Source organism: Falco punctatus (assembly GCF_963210335.1).
Source record: "Falco punctatus genome assembly, chromosome: 7".
Classification (NCBI taxonomy): Eukaryota; Metazoa; Chordata; class Aves; order Falconiformes; family Falconidae; genus Falco; species Falco punctatus.
Window position 1 is genome coordinate 26,264,590 of NC_137587.1, and position 22,191 is coordinate 26,286,780.

The 22,191-nt window shown below is 35.2% G+C and overlaps 1 protein-coding gene across 21 annotated transcripts in view; it reads right to left on the minus strand.

Annotated features, from left to right (window-relative positions):
- The window catches only part of LRRC4C (leucine rich repeat containing 4C), a 548,895-nt gene that overhangs the window by 65,109 nt on the left and 461,595 nt on the right, over positions 1-22,191 (minus strand). For 14 of the 21 annotated variants that reach the window (XM_080396367.1, XM_080396365.1, XM_080396369.1 and 11 more), the window contains one exon: positions 1-22,191. This exon is cut by the window's right edge. The gene's annotated coding sequence lies outside the window, so the exon portion shown is untranslated. The other 7 variants (XM_080396377.1, XM_080396371.1, XM_080396374.1 and 4 more) reach the window with 5 other exon arrangements.

Genomic DNA, 22,191 nt, shown 5'->3' on the forward strand with positions numbered 1-22,191 from the left:
CTTTGCAGTAGGTTTACCGTCTTGGGAGGTGATGTTTCTCCTCGTTTCCCAAACCACCCTTGGACCTTCTCATCCTACTAGCCCATTGGAGACTGTTCCACAGAGCTGCCTGGACCTCCCCACAGCATCCACCCTGTGGAAGAAACAAATATTGAAAAACTGTGATGTAACAATAAAATCTTTTAGAGACATAATATGAAGACATTGGGAGAGAATAAGTAGACTAAAACATGATATAGAACTGTCATTACACTATCTGAGAAGGGAGGGGAGTTGTAGGATTACCGTATTCCCTCAATGTACTTGTACAGTTGCTGAAGGCACAGTTAATTTCAAGCAGACTTTAAGACACAAATATAAGCAGAGATCTCAAATGCAGCAAATAGTCTGATCACCTAATGTGATCACCTAATCTTGCACATCAAAAACTTGCCTATTGGAAATGCCTGTATTTTTGCATGCTTAGCAGTAATATAGCCAGGGGGGGTGTGTTACTGCTATATTTCTGTATAAGTAGCTTCATCATACATCATACAGGGTACGGTAGTAGAAGTCAGGTCGCTCCCTGTCATTAGCGACAGTGAAACACAGACACCTCTTGAGGGCAAGGTATAACTTCTAGCATTGGAAACTTCCTTCATTTAGAGTCTTATATGCATATTGTAGTAAAAATGAAAATTTGACAAAAGTTATAGCCTGGATATATTGCACCAAATTCCTGTTATAGACAATGAAAATAAACTTTAGAAATAATAATCATACATGTAATTTCATAGCTCAAAAATGCTGATAGTAATGACATCTAAAACTGGCCTTTTATTCAAAATCTTTTAAAAACATTGCTCATTCACTAAAGGAAAATAAATTATACTGTCTCTTGTTTATGACAAAAGACAATTGAGTAAATGGTGACTCCAGATAACCCGTAAGTCACGGATGCTGCGTTTCAATGACCTGCCTGCTTTCTATTCCTTTGGCCTCGGCTGCCTAGCAACCTCCACAGTGCTTTCTTAGTCTATCCTAACTCTAGAGAGTTTCCATTTATATATTTATTTATGAGAAAGTCTATAAGGAGGATGCAGAAACAAAGAGGTGTTTGTTCCTTCCTTCTAACGCTGGACTCCAAACATGTCACCTCAGTGTCTCAGTGAAGGACACAGTCCTTGGTTTTGCACAGAGAGGTAGCTACCTCCTTGAAATTGCTTGGGAACTCAGGAAATCCCACTTTCCGTGAGACAAAAGCTGGGTCTGTGTAGAAAGCTCCTGATGTAATAAGCACCAATATTTCTTTGGCTGCCTATTGATTTGATTCTTTTATAAGCTTTTTCACTGTGAAATACTAGGTGTTTATGTAAGGCTGCTGTTTTCATGCAACCTGGAGCTTCTACTTAACATTAAGACAGAGTTTGTGCTGCAAACTCTGGTCACCAGCAGTTTCTCCATCATCCAAGCATTGGAGAGAAATGGATATTAAAAGTGGTCTCCTGCTGTGTCTGAGACTCAAAGTGGGACAGTTTGGAAGTTATGGATGGGACTACTTTATTATAATAAGTAGTTTGAAACTGGATGTGAACTGTTTCTCTCTAAACCAGCCATCAGCTTTTCCTGGAAGAGCCTGTTTCCATACTTTTTTTTTTTTTCCTTTATTATTTGTGCAAAATTGAGGATTCCACAGAAAATATCCCTACACTACATATTTTTTCTTGCCAATTCTATTCAAACAGCAATTTGCAAATAATTCATACCCTGATCACACAGCCCCCTTCTACAATCAGAAAGAAGAAAAAAAAAAAAAAAAGACTCAGAATGTGATGGTCAAAGATGTGTATCAGAGAGCTTATCAAGCTCTTCCAAATGATGAGGTAAAGGCATGCCAAGTGTTCATAGCCTGGGGTCACACGGCGGTGATGTGGTTTCTGTGTCTCACTACTTTTGACGCCTGAACATATATGGAAAAGTTTCCATTTACTTCTGGATTAAACTGCAGCCTGAGACATAACAGGTCAATGTGTCTTGAGACACAGCAATACGCCTTGATCACTCCATTACATTTCTTTCTGATTAAGTTGATCTGTTGCTGTGCCTTGTCGTTAAGGAACATACAGGGAATCTGTGACTGAACATGAACCTGAAATCAGATCTCTTAACTTCCACTTTCTGTTTCTTACCAACGAGCTATATACATAAAGATAAGGTTGTTTTAAACATGACAATTGTAGGATTTATGGAAAAATTTGTAAATCTTGGTATAGACATATACTCACGCATCAATATTCATTTACCCCAAATTTAACAGCATGAAACAAGTACATTCTTTAAAAAAATCTCCTTAATATTGAAACAGGAAACAAAAAATACATTGGATGGTATACCAGTATCCAATGAAATAAAATATAAGCAACCACATGAATAATAGAAAATTATTCAAAAATAACCTGCTGGTTCAAAGAGATCTATTTTTCAGAGGTACTTATGAACAGTGAAAACATCCATGTAAACTGAAATGTGCAAAATGATTCATTAAATAGGAGGAAGAAAGTTACTGGGAGTAAACAGAGATTTGGGATTTCTTTTTCTATTCATGGACTCACTAGAAAAAAAATTCTAAGTTGCTTTACCTCTCGTTCTACACAATAAGTTCATAGTTGCCAGAAAATCTCTCAATTTGTACTCCTGAGAGTTATTTTTATGCAAGTAAATTCCAAGTATAAACTGAAATTAAGTAGTTGCTCATTGAGAAGCAGTTTCCCCAATTGTATATTCATTTTTCACAGAGTAGCATTATTAAAGCAAAACCTGTATGCATCGTGTTTCCCTCCCATGCAAAGTATGATCATGATTTCATATGCTCTTCAATGTTAAGCCAGATTTCCTGAAAATAAAGCTAATGAGTACCAGAAGCATAGACTTAACATGTCTGTTTTCTCACTTTTGTGAGAAGTCTGTTTTTAACAAGTTCAAGATGTAAATAGACAACAGAATAGAAAGAATTTTTTTCATGCATTTTTATAAAAGATTGTTATCAAAGCTTTCCTACAGATTGAATAAGATGGGAATTGTGCTGAAGCAGCTACCAAAGGAAATCTTCTGGAAACAAGCAAAAACTAGAGAAAATGAAGTCTCTCAAGATATATGAAAAATAAGTTGCAAACAGTCTCATCCTAAATTTCAAAGACTATAATTAGGTACTAATTCTACCATATTTACACTGGAAAATCTCACCTGCCATGCACTTATGCTCACAAAAGAAGAGGTATACCAAAAAGACTGATTTTGGCCATCTTCCTCCCTTCCTCTGTTCCTCAAAAGAAAAGACAGAGATAGAAAATAGCTTAGTTTTCTTGATATCAACTACAAAAAAATGAAATGTTAAAGAAGGTTTGAACAAAGGATGCTATAAGGAAAATGAGGTTTTAGTAAGAAGATGAAAGGAACATTATTGTTAATATAATGGCATAATCTTTGCTTAAATATCTCACTGAGAAGAATTGCAAGAAATCTTTTGAAAACAATCAATAGTATTAATCCGGTGCTCAGCTCCTTATTTCAAGTGCACTGATTTTTCTTCAGACTTATGCCAGTAACTGATCAAATTTTGGTCTAAAATCTTTAAGTATTTTCTAAAAATTTAATTTGGCAGTAAATAACACAAGTGCATTGAAGTTATCACCAGGCATTAGTAATTGTCTCAAAGCAGTTATTTTTTTTTTCTAGATTTCGAAGGAATGAAAAAGACTTTAGTAAAAGGGAGACTTAACAAAAGAAAAAATATAGTAGCATGTGCTAGCATGATGACATAGTAAATAAAATAAATGAACAGAAGAAACAGCTACACTGTTCCTGCTATTTTTAATAAATATCACTAACAGTAGTATTCAACTGCCAAAAGAAAGGAAGTTATTTTAGATACTCTATGTTACTACATCTGGTCCTGAGTTGCCCTTCCAGAAAAGGACGGTTTCTTGTAGATCCTGTTTTATCTGCCTGCTCCTGTGGAAGCCTTGGATACCCTAGGACATGTGAAATAACATTAGATGCTTTTATTTATGAATTTGAATGACTTACAAGCTGTTAGTAAAAATGTGTCTGAGCTCTGGGTATTTACATGTTAGATAACAAGTAAGGGTAAAATTAATAAAGCAGGAAAATTGCAGTGTGCTATGTTCACATAAGACTTTCAACAGTCCCAGAGGGTACAGAGAGAAAATGCTACTTCAGACAGTTTCTTAAACAAAGAAAGATATCTTTATACAAATTCTGTACTACCAATGAATATGAAGATGTTAAGTTAAATCTCACCTCTGAATAACTACTGACTCACTGTGCAGTAAAACCAGATACTGGTGTTTTCTTGGTGATTTGAAAAGGCGTTCTTGTCAGTTTTCATTCCCTTCAGTTGCTGACATACTCTGCTATTTCAGAGCTCTATTTTGTTTTATATGCTTATCAGAATAGAACTTTTTTTATACTAAGGAATTGGCCAAACCTCCATAAACCTTGACAGTTTATTGCAAGGTCGTAACTACATTTTTTTCCTGATCTTTCTGTTTAGTGAAATCCTGAGTAAGGATTATTTTCCTGTATGAGACCTATAATTTCTCTGCATATTACACTTCTCATTTTTCTTCTTTCAAAAATGCCAGATGGAAACAAAATAAAGAATAGTTGCATGCCCGGTATTCTAATATTTTTATACTTCTGTATCTGAGTTAGGCAGATGAAGATTAGGTAATTCTGCATGGCTCTCTCTCCGAAACAAGTTGAGTTAAGGTATAAATACCAATTTCTAACATCGTATGCTCAGCTTTTCTATGTGAGCTGCTACAGCAAAGAAATTCACTCATATATTATTGATTGAAAATGTTTTTTGTACATTTAATCAATAAACAAGTTAATCCGTGTTGAATCAATCTTCTAGACCATTTGCCTTGTTCAGCCTAATACAAAGCTGTGAGTGATTCATTTCAGAGTAACAGTACAGTGCGAAAAACAGGTCTAGTGTCTTTTTAATATGTGTCTGTGTATGTGCTTATAAACACAAAATGTCATTATAAATATTTCCCCCTGCCAATATTCCTCCATTATGATCACTTCTATTGACTACTAACAATAGTCTCCAGACACTTGCCTGACAAATGACCGTTTAATTTATTTTTACTATGAAAGACTTGACCTGATTTGTTCATTTATAAATACACATTTTTTTGTGCTGTAGACACAAACATGCGTTTGTGTTAGCTTTCACCCCTGCTGTGTTTGTGCAACACAGTGTGACATTCACAAACAGAAAGAAAAGAGATTGAAGTGAAGAACATTTGATAGTGTCGCCTAGCATTTTAAGTACAGCAAAATAAATAAATTATTGCCAACTTCATCAACTGCTAAATTCAGTGTGGCTGAAATGAAACACAGTATGGGCCAGAGAGAAAAAAGTGAACATTGGGTGAAAAAATGACTCAATTTGCCTACAAAGCGATAGGAGGAGTGCTACTGAATTCCACTGAACTCTTAGGGTTAGACTTACATTTTCCCTCCTTGCTAGGGTATCTGAAATAGTTTCAGCTTAGCAATAATTATGAGGAATTTTGCCATACCATAATATAGGATTGTCAAAGGAGTAGGCTAGGATCATTATCTCTAAAAAAAAAAAAAAAAAAAAAAAAAAAAAAAGGAAGATGACAGTCTTAGAAGACAGAGCCACAGGAAAATTCAGAAAACAATTTTGAGCTCCAGAGCCCTATTTTAATCACAGAAAGACACACATTCATTTTTTCTAAAAGCACCTAAAATGTTGGGGTTTCTTTTAAAAACTAAACCTGAAATTCTATTAATAAGTATATTAATAATAATTTTATTATTATCATACATTGGATTATTCTGATTTTCTATGAAATTTCATTCCTCTGCTGGTTTATATGTTACTTATAATTTTAGGAATCTTTTAGCTATTTAATGCCGAATTATTAGAGTTTTCAGTAATTAATTTGAAGTGAATTAATGAAAATCAGCTCCAAAAGCAAAGCACAGAAGCCAACAGCTTGAAAGGAGCTACAGGATGCCCCTACTCACTAGTTCATGTGGAAACTTCCTAGTCACAATGCATTTCCCAAGTCAGAGCGTTTCAAATATATTACTAATGCAAAAGACCTACCCCATTATTTAATCTATTTTCTGCCCTCTGTGCCCTCAAGGTATTGCAAAAGAAGGTAACGTAATTTGCTGGTGTTACACATGAGAAAAACTTCTTCCCTGAGGTATCAAAGACACTTGCATTTTAGCTGACAGATTTCCTTCAGAAAGCTATGAAGAATATGATTCGTCTTATACTAATGAAGACAACTATTTGTCTTATATTATATGTGCATAGTTACACATCATTGTTATACCTGGGACAATAAATCCAGGAAAGGAAAGTCTTCTCAGAAATTCACAAGATTGCATAGTCTTAAAGCAAGAGGATAGTGATGAACTGCATTCAATAGGTACTGCAAAGAAATAACTAAATATTCTTGCCTTTGCCAACTCAAAATGAACAGTGGGAGCCCTCTATCAAGAATAATACAACTTCAGTTGATAGCTTACTATTTAACTTCATGAATGGCTTGACTATGCAGAGACTATATAATAATCATTTTTCTGGACAAAAGACTCACTAAACAAACAGGAGAGGCAAACTAGAACTCGAACAGTCATACTCCAGAAGTAAATACAACTTCATTTATCTGGTGGAACTACTGTGTGGGACATCTCTTGAGTAATTCCAGTTCCAGCCAATAGATGAAGTGATGCTTGTACCACAACTGCACATCTTATAAAACACACACCTATGCAGTCATTATGATGATATGAATTCTTGCTAAATTGTTCTAATGATTGCCACAGAACAACACACAAAATAGTTCACTCTTAAGACATTACACATATTGTCCAGCAGTCCTGCATGAAGCATACTGCTTTCTGCATTTGTAAATCTGTGGCAAAACACACATCTTAAGAAGAATAGTAATGAAGTGTTAAGCTGTACTTAATAATATCAATCTCAGACATCAAAATCGTCAGATACTGGTTTTGACTAAGATCTGTATTTGGTCTCATACAACTAAAATCTCATTTTCAGCCAATAGAAATTTACCATACTATTAACACATAAACATATGTGATACAAAAAATACTCTTTACTTATGAAATGTGCACAGTGTTGAATTCATAGATCATATAAAGGTATATGTGACCTGGATTTCAAAGGGGGTTTTGTATACTATTTGTTACACCAGAGCTTGTTGCCTTTTTCTAATAAGCAAGAAAATACAAGAGCCTGCTAAGCAAAAGCACTGGTAAGAATGTCAACAGTATGTCATTAGGTATTTGCATTTGTTACATCTCAACTAATTTCTAAGTTTATATGAAAAGAGGTGAATATAAGGTGGAGACTGACAATCAAGGACTGATGCATAACTGATACTTCCTACAACATTTTGAGAAGAACTTGCTGAAGCTTGCATTAATGGAGGTGCAATGCATTGTTACCTGCAAAGGAACAGGGAGCAATCCTCAAATTGTTACTGAAAATGAAAAAAAAAACACCCACAAAATAATCAGTGTCGAGCCATCAGGGATTAAAGATAAAAAGATTTTCATTGAGTGCTATTACAACAGTGTAGTCTACTAGTATACAAGCAAAGCAGTTAAAAATACCAGTTTATTTCCTCTCTATAAATTGTTGATAAAATAATGACCTGTTTCCCTGCTAATAAAGAAGTTTTCAATAATACAAAAATAAATATAATTAAAATAATTAAAAACAATATGTTGACAGATTGATTTTGTGTGATTGGTCATATAGGTCATATAGTACAATGTGGGTGGTTTACAGTGGATGACCCATCCTTAACAGATGGAAACAGGCCAAAAAAGTCTATGAATGCTTTGGAAAAAGAAACTGGGGCTTTCAACCTGGAAAGGACATCAAAATCCTTTTCTTTCTTCTAATGAAATTGCCTCCAAATTAAAATTAGTTCTGTTCCCTCAGAAGGGTTAAAAAGGAATAGCTATGACAACTCCACCAGGGATGCTGGCTTTCTTCCTGTTACACTGATTACCATGATGCAAACAATGCCATCAGTTCCAGCTCAACACCCCAGTTTTCCAAAACTGCCAAAATAAGATTCATGCAAAAGAAGTATGCACACAAGCATAATAAAACAAACTGATAGAAGGCAGAGCTGAAATTTTAAAAAAATACTATATTCATTATCTGCCCAGCTTTATGAGTCCTCATTAAGATATATGGACTTGTAAATTTTTAACTCCAGAAAATGTAGTGGCCTAAAATATAGGCATTTTCAGATTGTAAATTTGGAATCAAGTAAAGTTTACATCTAGTAAGCCTTCTAAAGTCTCACAGCAGACTTAAACTGCAAGCAGGTTATCTGGTTGAGCCTTTCAGAAACTTTTGCAAGCAGAATTTTACTATTTGGAGTATTAATTTATATTGACTGTGAATGACAAATGTACCTGAATTATCTATACATTAATGTCCCCTTTTTTGATTGCAAATGGACAACAGATACTTGCAGGACTGTCATCTTCCCCCACCCCCTCCCTTTATTCTACACTTATATTTAGTTTACTTTTTCAAATCCAGTGCAATGCAACCCACAAAATTTCTGTTTGAGGTAATTAAAAGCCTGGGATACCCACACATCCTAGGGAATGAAGTTGGTTATTCAAAGGAACAGGAGTGCAAGCATTCCTCTTTTGTATATAATCTAGGGGTTAGAGTATTTGCAAGGAAACTCAGTTCAATTCCTGCTTTGGCTTGATGGGCTGAACTTCATCTCTTCCAGAAAATAAGTCTATTTGCTAGACTTCATGGGTATGAAGCAGAGCCATGTTTGCTAGCTATGTAAAACTTCTGAGGCTAAAAGGAAAAGAAGGAGCATGCAAGTTTGCCATCCGGCTTTGAAAAGGTAGTACTGGGTTCCAATTCCTTTATCTGGGATTAATACTTTTGTAACCAGACTACACAGAAGATACAAGCCCTTCAAGATCAGTAAACCAAAGCTGGTCTGGAAATCAATTCTATACTTCAGTCTATGTTAGACACTGTTCATGAGAGTATTTCAAAGACCTAAAAGTATCTATGGATACAAGACAATATATTGATTAGTAACCCAGAATACACCCCAGAGAACAACACTTATATTCTACTTAACAGCATAGTCAAAGCATGAATACCTTTTGAACAGAGTTCAAGAAGAGATTCAAGATCAATTGAACCTACAGTAGACAAACTCCCTGCTCTCTGTTCTTGGTTGCCTCATCATACTAGGAGAAGGATGAAGAGAAGACCTCACTGAGCTCTACCATATCTTCAGTGGTTTTAACTACCTGAAAAGACTGTTATAAATATTACCTAGATAATTATAAGCTATAAGCTTGATCACTTTTTCAATTTCTGTTTGAAACTTCCTAACAGTTCCTATGAAAGGCTATTTTTAGCCAAGATTAGGAAAAATTAAAAATAAAGAAAAAATAATCACATCTTGTGTGACTGCAGTTGTACAGGACTGTGCCGTACAGAAATTCATGGCGCAATCTCTCCATGGAACAGGTAACTGCACTGTAGATCTACTTAATTTGTCTGGCATCAATGAACACAGGACCAGGGAACAGAGTTCAGAATGCATGGTATAAAACCAAATCTGGAACATATTTTACTCTTGCATTCAGTAACATAAGGAAATACACAATCACTGTATTTAAGTCCTGAGTGCAAAGAACGCATCCAGGAAGAAAAAGTTATGAACTTTCCAAACCACTCAAACCATTAATTCAAATGACAATCTACATGCAGCAAAATTTCAGCAAGGTATCAAAATATTAAAAGAAGAATCCGATTTTTGCTATAAAAACATCTCTATAAATGTGAAACTTAAAAACAAAAAAACCCAGATTTTCTGCCTTTCTTCAAATATTCTCCAGAAATAAAAATTATTCCTTGGCTGAGATCCAGTATAATAAGGCCAAGTTTCCACTTGGGAAAGAGATTTTTATACCCAAGCAATTAACACACACACACACTCCCCAAAACAAACCCACCAAATTACGCTGCTATCAGACTTCAGAAACAGAAGTTCACAGAAAATCATGTTTGTGACACACCTTTGTCTAAGATTGGTTTTAGTGGTTAAGAGAACAGTTAAATTCTTTTAGGAAGAATTTCAGACCTCTTCTTTCTGATCTTTCTCCACATTTTCCCTGATAAATTTTCCCCAACCCGTGGCCCAGAACTCACAACTGGTGAGTTACAGCAACTGAGGTCCTGACACAATCATGCGGAGAGAACAATTCCAACACATGCAGCTCTCCATCTACTCTCTTGGCAGATGTTACATGTTATTACCTCCAAAGTCTTCATTTTCCTAAATCTAGATCATGTAATCCAGTCATAAGGTGAAAACTCATATTCTGCTGACTTGCTAGTTGAGAAAGTAGCTGGAATACTTGAAACACATATCCCTAAACTATGACAATCCCAATTTTAAATGACATTTAGGATTATTATTTTTTTGTCACTGCCAAGAATTGTAACATAGTTTATGAAAGCTTGGAAATGGCAATGCTGTTGTCTTTTTATTCATATTTATTCATCAGAAAATCAACATTAAGCAAAATAAAGAAAATGGACAGATAGTTCTGGAAACCAGTTCTAGAATGAGACAGAAATTTGCAGTGCCCTTAATTTCTATGCTGAAAGAATAAACAATGCAGACAAAGAATACCTTATTTGCAAACATTCATTCAAATCTTTGCTAATCAGCTAAGGTAGTCAAGAGAAATGCTGTTATACAAAACTGATGTTTGCTCCAGTAGCAAAGGAAATGAGAACAGAACATTTTATAAACACCTCCAAGGAATTGATAGGGGATGATTGCAGTTATCTGCATCAGAGGCACAGGCAAGAAGCTTCTTGCCCATTGCTAATGCCATAAGGTATCCAGTCGCTCCATCTATAATGACACCTTGACACCCACAGGAAAACATTTAGGGGCTAAACCTTTACCTTTTTTTTTTTTTTCTTTTTTTCTTTGGATATGTGCCATAATCCACATACTTCCAAAACATACAGCATTGAGAGTTTCTTCCTCCTGAATATATACTGTAAAAGTTTCTAAGAAACTACCAACAATTCATAATTCAGTTGATTCCTGACTGCTTACTTCTTTCAAAGGCTTAGAGTTGCTGGTACCTAGAAAAATTATTTTACTTGTGGTAAAAGAATTCTCTGTTTTTGTAAAAGGAGGGTGCAGGTTCCATATTGTAACTTCCTTAAATCCAGATGGTCACAGACAGAGGTACAGCAAGAAATGTAACTTTCCTTAATAGTCACAAATATGCTAAAAATACAGCATACCTGGACTGTTACCTTGACTGACTTCTATGTCTGAATGACATTTTCAGAATTGAAATAATTATTGAGCTAGTCCATGGGCTTATTGCTTTTTTGTATTACACATACAGGTTCCTATTCCAATCCTAAGAAATATGCATAGCACAGAAAGATTTTGTTGTACTGCAGCCATGGCAGGGTTATTTAAGCAAATGAAAATGTCTCCTTAAGAGCTGGTTTCTTTCTGTGCTCATTCACATCAGAGAGAGAGAGAGCTAATGCTATGGTCTTGTGAGTGCTTTATGCATTCTGACAAACCAAACGAGGTTTGTCAGGAGAGGCTCTAGGCAGCATGGAACTGCTGCAATTTTACATCTCATTGATTACCACAATTGGAATTGAAAACAGTTCTTTGCTTTCCACATAATATCAAAAATACTGTTGCAGACCTCAGAAAAATATGCAGGTCCTCCAGTAGAGATAAAATGAGGAAAAACAATTTTGTACAGCATTGTTTCCTCATGAATTTGAGTCAGGCCCATCTGACCTTTATGAAGGCTAATAATAAAGCAATAAGGTGACATGCAGTAAAGCATGTCATTCTGTGAGTATTTCTGCAATAGGTTACATGGAACAAAAGGGCAGCCCAATGCCCTGAGGCTTTGGGGATACGCTTATTTTGTCTTAAGTGCATCCTGTATACTGCTGGCATTGCACAGAGTATGTGAGAATCCACATCTCACAACAATATCAAAAGAACACGGACCAAACAAAGCTGGTAAGAAAATCACACTGCCTCAGTCATTGACTGGTTCAATATTCTAGAGAGGTTTTATATGAAATGTTCAGGGGACTAATTATTTTTATTGCTATTATAAAAAAATTTCAAGTATTTCCTCTTCCCACATCTTTGGTGACTTTTTTTTGCTGATCCAGCAGTCCCTAATCACAGAATGTTACCATTTTATAAGGGATGGACTCACATTCTAAGCACAGCAAAACCACCCCAAAACCACACGGAATAATGTATAGTGACAGCAATAGCAGCAGAAGTCTGTTCTATTCGGAGATTGCAAGCGACATATGTAGTACCATGTGCTAAGCAAGCTGTGATAGTCACTAACCCTTTGAGATGCCTAGCAACCTTCAGCAGCATTCAGTGGGAAAAGATTTTCAGCACTCTACAGAATTAAATTCCTAATAAAAGTGCTTACTCAGGATCAATCCTAGCTGTCCTCAATGCTCCCCAAAATCAGGTAGAAAAAAGCATGCTTGACACTAATGAAGAGCAAGTCCTTAGGTATTTACTGCACAATGTCAAAATCAATTTAATTTAAAAAAGGAAATCTCTGTATTAAAAAATAATGTAAGTTTTATAGAAGTCTTAGTGGACTGGTCACCAAACTGTCAATTAATAAATCAAAGTTCTGAATTTCATCATGACTTTCTGATATTCTATTTTAACTATATTATATACATATATGAATACCTATACCAATTCTATACATGTACATCCAACTTAGATACATTTTCAACACATATACCATATAAGCAACTACTAGTATAATAGGCAAACATAATCAGTGGTGTTTGAAACAATACAATAATCTAAAACCAAGTTTCAGAAAGTTAAGGACATCTGCGTTACTCCCACAAATTGGATGTAAAAATTAAACAAGCTCTCCCAGTGACTCCCATTAGAGCATACTGGGATCTATGTATCAGGTAAAACTAGTTCTGCATGACAAAGAAACATGCCAACTGAAAAAAAGAAGAAAAACCCAAATGACACTCAAATACTAACAAGCAGCTAATAAGAACTAAGCTATTTGATATGTGAGAGTAACCGGTAGTTCGATCAGTAGCAGAATAGAGAAAGCTAGGAAAAGAAGATCCCCCTGCCCATCCCAAAAGCAGCTTTGGAGAATGTAAAGGTATCTGTTTCCTGCCTGAGAAGGGTATGATAAAAGCAACAGTCCACTTAGAAATGCATTAAGGAATCTCATCCATCATCTTCAGGACACAAAAAATGCAAGAACAAATTTGGGTTAAAAATATCCTTTTGAATTTCTTCCTATAAAGCAAAATAAAGACAAAGCAAGTAAGGACCAGAGAAGTACAGCGATGGGCCAAGCCTTCTGATTCCAGCTGAAAAAACAATTTGTTAAAGTTAAGAACAAAAGTAATCTGCTAGCCAAAACCAGCAAGCATTTATTTTTTCTGTAATAATAAGAATCTCATTCACAATAAACGGTGTGATGTGCACCTGTGACAACCATTCTTACCTACTCGTTATTGGTCTGCTGGAGAGGCATCAATTCCGACTGTTAACTGCAATGGAATAATTATCATCCTTGGTTTTAGATATATATATTTATATACACACACACACATATACACACTACAAAACATGTTTTCCTATTATTTTCTTTATTTTTGTACATATGTGTATATAAAATAAACCTTTGAATACTAGCCGTGAGTTCAAGTTGTGGGAAACAGAAGATTTTAAAGGAAGAATAAAAAAGAAATAGTAAGAGTACTTTTTAAATTCCAATTAATTGTAAAGTTTTCTAACACCAATAATGAGTTTTAGATTGGCTATTCTTCACTATAACTGGCCAAATATACTTATGGCTCCAGCTGTTCCAGACAGTCATCAGCTGCCATGAAATGCCTGACCTGATGATAACAGTCACCGCGAGTTCCACGAAGAAAAGAGTGAAATTTGGGCCATAGTAGTTTCATGAATATAGTTGCTTACACAGAGCAGACTACTGGAATGTCACAGCATCACAGAATGGCTGAGGTTGGAAGGGACCTCGGGGAAGTCATTTTGTTCAAAGCCCCAGCTCAGTCCCCCAGACTGAGTGGCCTCTGGCCCTGCACTGTTGCATGTGGTTGTTCCTCCCCAGGTGTAGGACTTTGCACTTCTCCATGTTGAGCTTCATGATGTTCCTGTCAGCCCATTTTTCCAGCCTTTCAAGGTCCCTCTGGATGGCAGCACAATACGCTGAATACATACGAATACATAACATATTCCTGGGTCACTTAATACAATTAATGTTATTTCTTTTCTTACTTTTCTGTGAAATATTAAAAATATTAGCTCTTCATCCTTCCTTTATAATTCACTGAACAGATAATATGTACATGATGTGATTTTTTAGCAGCAATTTAATTTGTTTTTTTTTCTGCAAAGTATCGATCACATTACAGATACTGCTACAAGAAAAAAACCCTGCACATCAGGCCCATTAGTCTTGCAAGGAATACTCTTCATCTGAACACATAAACTCAAGATTATATATATAAAAAAGATATAATAAATGAAATATCTGTTAACTTGGTGCTATACTGCAAGTTTAGGGGTCTAAAGGGCTGCATTATACCAAAGGGGTTTGGTTTGGTTGGTTGGGATTTTTTTAAAAATAAATTAACTGAGGCACTTTTTTAAACTTCTGATTTTAGGTACTCGGTGATGGAAACCTTATGGCCTGAACTTCGGGTTGCTGAACACCCAGTGAGTTCAAAGTTATGTATCATCAGCTTTTTGTAAATTCAGACTTTTTAGGAATTTAAACTTGGTTACGCATATACCAACACACCCAACCCAGACCACTAAAAATATGTAGGCCAATCCACTCCTTTAAACAAGGATTATATATTTTTAACCAACTTGTAAGAAGTTGTATGATCATAATTTGTTATCATCTATAAAATATTTCATAAATGGAATTCTACAGAACTGCTAAGTTCTATTATGCTGTTACCCACATTATTTTGTAATTGATTAAAATTAAATAAAGCAGGTATGAAACTATAAATAACTTGAAAACTTTTAGCTTTAAAATAAATATGCATTCCTAATACGGATATACTGAATCTTATTAATGAAGAATAATGGCAGTCTCACTGAGAAGAAACTGTGTGGAAGAATGTTTTAAAGCTAATTGACAAAAATACAAATTTGTCTCAAATTCAGCAGCTTTTTGCCTTTGGGGCAGAGGGAGACAAAATAATTGTCCCTTGCCTCTGCTCTTTTCATCTGAAAAGAAATTATTGTCTCTGAGGAGCAGACATTGTCAGTGGCCACAGCCTTGATAATGTATTTCTTGAAACTGAAGGAATATTGTATCCAAAACAATATTGGATGAGCAAGAAATTTTACCAGTACACTTCACACTAACCCAGTCCATCATCTTTACCATGTCCCCTACATGGGTCTGATGCAGTCATGGGTGCAAAATCACCCTAAGTAGCGATCTTATAAAATAATAATGACAGAAAGGATATTCAGAGATAGAAGAGTAATAAGGAAAACTTATTTTAGGAGGACAGATAGTCCAAAATGGCTAAATAAAAAGATGGGATTTTATGAATATCTGAAGATTATAGACCTTGAGGAAGAAAATCTTTATTTAGCATGGTACAGGGAGAATGAACCTCCAAGAAAATAACAATACTATAAAATGAAGGTAGTAAGATGAATAGTAGCAAAACATTTCACGAGACTGAAATCCATCGAACAGACATAATTCTACAAGGTGAGAATATTTGGAAATAGATTAGACAACGCATGAGACAGCAAGAAACAATTGTATACTGATAACATAGAAGGGTAAATCATCTATATTTGCCTTTTTTCTCTTTGAGACTACATCTTCTCATCAATCATTCTGGAGCACCACTGTATTTTAACACGTCTTTCTTTTCTCTTCTTTATCCCTTCCCCTTCCTATTAAAAGTGCTTTCAAAATAAATGTGACCTCCTTTCCCTTTGGCTTCAAAGGAAGAATTTGTATAATCGTATGTTTGCCATAATGTTTTCATATTTGGTTCTTTATATCTGAAAACCTATTTTAAGCAACATCTGGACACAGTGTTCAACATTCTTCCCTTATAATGCAGCTTTCTGTAGCCACATGATTTTTATAAGGTCACCTATCACACTGGTATCTCAGTGACCTTATAAACAGATGAATGGATGAAGAAACATTTTGGGCTAGAGAAAATGTTTAGTATTGTGACTGTTTACCACATCCCTGCATCCACATACAGAATTCATTCACAAAGAGTAGACTATGGCTCTTCCAAAGTGAGTGAAAACCTTACAAGCCTGCAAGCATTTTATAGAAAAGATTTATGCTGTCACAAGTCTAGAAAGTAGGATCAAAAGCTTTTGATGCCAGAAGAAAATAAATACTTATGTCTCCTTGTTTCAGAAAAATAAAAACAATTTCTACCTTTACTAGGAAACTGTATTTTAAATACCAGAAATATCTGCTATCTGTAAATTTTTGTTGAAATGCTCTATAACTGCTAAAGGGGAAGTGTGCTGAATTTATTTTAGTCATAGTGATACTTTTTTCCAAACACTTTCAAATGTCAAAGGCAAAGGGAGGAAAAATACAAAAGTAGTCTCTAATGTCCTAATACTGTATTTTCTGTCAAAAGCTGCTAATACTTAAATTCTCCACTGACAGTTTCCCTCTTGAAACTCTAATGACATGTTTATATTATAATTTTTTCAATAGTAAAATCATTATCTACTTTCAGAATGTCTTGCACCATGTGTCTGAAATGTAAGATTTTTGTATCTCAGTCCCCTCAACACTCTTACTATTAAACTTAATCTTAACAAATGTCAATTTCATCTCATTTAGCAAAACAGAAAAGATTTTGGTCTCAATGAAAGAAATTAAAGATCAAATAATATTAAAAATTATTTTCATATTTTATTCAGTTTGCCTAACTTGCATTTAACTTGTGGTCTGTAATAAAATAATTAATTGGGGGGTTATCGAATAGCTTCCACTGCCTCTTGGTGGGATATGTATATACACAGTCAGTTGTTTAACTGGCTTGATGGCGTTTGACATGTAAGAGCAGGATCTTTTAAAGGACATAAATCTGTTCACGTTTGTTTCTGCACACACAGATGTGTGGCATAATTAAACCGTATTTTTTTTAATTCTCAGGAGCTCCTATCATCCATCCTGTTCCAACTCCAGGAAAATAAGATTTTTTGATTGATAGTCTGAAAGTATGAGTTAAACTGATCTATTTGACTCTCTCTCACTGTCTCACACTTTACTAATTCATCTTAATTGCTGCATAATCTGGTGAAAATCAACAATTGGCAGACTGTAGTCAAGGCACATTTGAGAATGGAATAGCAGGTGGTTTACATACTTAGGACTGAGCTGCATACTGTACATGTGGGAAAGAAGATCTGATAGAAAAAGTTTACAGTAATAAGGAAGTAAAAAATAAATAATGTTTAGTGCTACAAACTCATGGCTGACTGACACTTTTTATCATAGGAACCTGCATGGAGCAGGAATTCTAGAGGGAAGAACCTACAAAAAATACTTGGAATTGAATCTATCTGCATATTCCTGAAAAGCTAATGTGGGATATTACATACCCCATATTACATATAATACAGAATATTACCAAAGTGTTGCTACTTCCCACTATTGTTCGAATTCTAAGGAGATTTTTAGAATTTGGGTTTGCTTATTTGTAATACAATGAAAAGAATTAAAAGTCATTTCAAGCAGAAAAACCCCAAACACAATATTTATATTTCTTTCTGATAAATGTGAATAAATGTTTCTGAAAAATTTAAACTAGGCACAGAATTTGACAGGAAATTAGTAAACAGTTTATCCAGCTCTGATCTGTACATTTTTTTCTGTTTGGGGACAAAGGGAGAGGAAAAAACAGTCAAATAAAATTGTCTAGCTGCTAATGACATTGCAACCAAAGCAGAAGCATTCACTTATTATTTCAAAAATATGTTCTGACATACTAGGGTAGATGAGCTATTCTATCATGGGATAAACTTTGCTGCTGTTTCTTCCAGTGCAGCCCAGTGTACTTCTGAAAAACTGAAAGTCAAAAACTTGAAGAAAATACTTGAAAAAAAGTAATCTTTAGAGATGCTAGTTATCTTTCCTGATACTTTGCATGCCTACTAAAACAACAAAACGTTCTGCATCTACAAGACAGAATTTAATGGAAAGTACATCAAGACAGTACTAACGTGAGAGTTCAAATTAAGAGACAGAAAGCATACTTTACCTGAAGATGCAAAGAGTGGATAAGATAAGGCAGTCTACTGTAGTCAAGCAGAATTTGGTGGTTTTCCTGTCCCGATAATTCACATATCTTTACCACCTCTGGGGACAGGTATTGTGAGATAAGTGAATGATGGTCTCAGAAAAACAAATGATTTAGCCTAACTTGTCTCAAAGGCTTGGTCATTTGTCAGAGACAGTTAAGTAAGAAAATATTCCCTCCAGCCAGGCTCTTGTTATGGTAATTATAGGAAGCATAATGCACAATGATATGTTATGCCTATTCTTTATGATTCAAGGAGGAAATTTTCTGTAAATGCCATATTTTATTCCAGGAAAAGGTTTTTTCCTCTCTTTACAGAACATGGAGAACACTTCAAAAAGCTGTTTTACAGTAAGTCCCAACTTGGTAGGTTTTTTTCGTTTTTTTTTTTTTCTTTTTTTTTTCATCAGGTGATTCTTAGCATTTTCAGGCAGCCAAGAGCCAGTCCTCAGAGCAAAATATGTGAGTGGCAAAACTGGAGTCATGACTCAAACATAGCCTTGCTCTAATAGGCACAAGGAGTCGAACAAGAGCTATACCAGCAGAGCTCCCTGCACTTGGATTTTTCCGCTGCCATGTCCTGGGCCTCAGCACTCAAATGCTGCCAAGAGTTGAAGGGTATCAACAATAACTACCATTGATAGTATGCTTACTATTAGAATGGTCAGACATATCAAAATATTGAATATATTTATCTGTATCATACATCCACAAAACAGAGAAATTATGTGATTCTTCTAAGGAACTTTGAGAAACTAATATATAAACCCAGATTTTTTTTTTCTTTTAGTGAAAAAGGGAAGTGAACCCTAATTTATTGAACCTAGAAAAAGCAATCTAAATCCGGAAGTGTATCTTCAAATTATTTCATCTCCTGGAAGAAGAGGATTCTGAGAGACTTAGGGACTGAGTCAACACAAATATCTTCAAGTTCAACAAGTGCAAACGTCTGCAACCACCATGGCTCAATACAGGCTGAGATCCAACAAGTTGCCCAGCAGCCCTGGGGCAAAGAACCTGGAGGTCATACGGGATGCAAGGCTGAATACAAGCCCTTTCCCTGAGCACTGCCCACTGTTACTGCAAGTCTGCCAAACCACATGCTGGTTGTTACAAGCACAATAGTCAGCACATCAAGGGAAGTTATTAATTATCCTTCTCCACCTGCACTAGTGAGGCTGCACCTAAACTACTGGATTGAGTTTGGGGGCCCAGATTTCAAGAAGGGTGTGAAGAAACAGAAGAGGGCTCAGAGGAAGGCTAACAGGAGTGTCAGGTCTACAGCTCATGACAGGAGGAGAGGTTGAGGGAGTAGGGCTGGTTTTGTCTGGCAGAGAAGAGGTTAAGGGGCAGCCTACAGCCATTTAAGGATTTAAAAAGATGACCACAACAAACTCTTTTCAGGAGTGACCGATCAAAAAAGGGGCAACAGACAAAAATTGCAGGATAATATTCACAGACTTATTCCCAAACTTTTTCTCTTAAGTACAAAATTAAATAAATTAATAATTTTAAATACAAAAAATTTAAATAAGTAGAAATGTAGTGATTTTAGGTAGTTTGAAGTGTCTATTTAGGCACTCATGTTTGGAAAAACGGTCCAGAAACCTTAGAATAAAGGAGGAAAAGCAAGCTTTTTTTCTCTAAACTTCCAACCTACAGAAACAGACACACAGGGAGAAAAATCATGGTTTAACACTTTTACATAGGCATAGACCTACTTTTATAGGTTTTCATAAACTGAATTTTATATGTGATACAATCCAGTATTATGCATAATAATAAGAAGTTTAAAAATAATAATCCTTATTTGGAAAGAACAGAATGCTTAGTTCTAAAACCATTTTCATTTGTTTAATAATCTTTCCCAAGAGCCTAAAAGGTGCTGAACAACTACAGCCTCTAATGACTTTGTAATCCAATTTTGCACTTGGCTTATTATAGCAACTTGCATTTCTCTTCTATGGCTCAATCCTGCATGGTAGAGAGATCTAGTCCTGCTCCAGTAAAGCGTCTTGTGTCCTGCAGGTCATATCCAGATCAAAGTCTCTAGATAGTTCCTTTTCAGTGAGGATGATAAAAGAAGTAGAAGAAAGAGTATTAACACTGCTTCCTAACACAAATGTAAGCTGCAAAAGGCTTATGTAAAGAAGGTAGTAAGATGAACAGATTGCAATAAATTGTTTTCCCTATGGGTCAAGGCATTGTCTAAGTTGGAGCTGAACTAAATCACAATTCCCTTCCTGGGATCCTTCTTGGATATTCCTTCCCTTACTGAAGGAGCTGAACAACTGTTGAGTCTAGATTTCAATTTACTCCCATCTGCATTGTCAAGTCATGCACAATAAAATAATTTGAATTTTCAAGCTGGTAATTCATATGGGTATGAGTTTTATGCTCATGAACTAATTACACTTTTTAATACACTTTTATAAATACATTTAAGTTACCATTATTTTAAGTGTACATTTTCTTTGTTACTCTATTTGTTATAACTTAACAATAGTTTCTAGCCAAACAACGATATATAATATTGACAGTGCATGTAACAGCAGTACTGAATTGTGCTGTACTTACACTGTTTTACAGAGAAACAAGCATGGAAAGTTTGCCTTTTCAGAAAAGGGCATGATTTAACATTAGTATCTCTGGATTACTGCATCTTGAAGGGTCCAGAAGTCCTTAAATTCATTTTATCTGTACAACCACTCAGAACAGTAGTAGAAGCTATGGGGAAAAGAAATTACAGGAAAAGACAACTTTTTCTAAGAATTAACACTGTATTAAATGCCTTTGGAGAAGGAAGGAGAAAAGGGGGAAATAGCTCTTTTAATGTATCAGGGCTTTCTATTTGGACTATTTCTATTTGGATGTAATGCATCCATATGAACAATGAGAACAATTAGTCAATGACTTTTAACTTTCTTAGTCAGCTCTGGGACACTGCAAAAGAAACCCAGATGTTTTTTGATTGCACATTTAAAATCAAATGGTGTTATATCTTGCTCAGTGCAATGCAGAAAGTTTCTAACACAAGAAGTCAGTTACTATGTATGCTGTCTGTAATACCCTGATCTTAGCACAACTAAAGTAGAATTTATAAATGAATCAGGTAAGGAATAAAGATAAAGCACACCATGGAAACACTGTGCTTATCACTCTAAAATACTCTTATACAGCAGGACTGAACTTAGGGTACGTGTGTTGTGTATATATAGATCACATGTACCAACACATGCAATTGCACTGTTAAGCTAAACTACATGTATCAGTTCTATTTAATAAATGTTCGCATAGCCTGTACCATAGGACTGCAAAGTGGTCATTCATCTTCTAGTCTGTTGAAGCACACTGACATATAATCTAGCAAAATAATTTTTGAAAAGGCAAATATAAAACCAAACTGCACTAATTCTTTTTTATTTGAATGACAGGTCTGATGAAATGATTTACTTTAAGTTAGTAGTCAACAATTTTTAATGATGTTCCAGGAGCTGAAGTCCATGAGAACTGCAGCTATTGAGATTCTATGACAGTATGGAAACGTGTTCAGATACATGTTTAGCTGTCTTACCCAAAAAAATGAAGTTTGAGGGCTTCACTTTACACCCTCTGCTATCACAGATAATGTTGGCAGCTAATTCCCATGCCTTCTGGAATACTGGCAATAG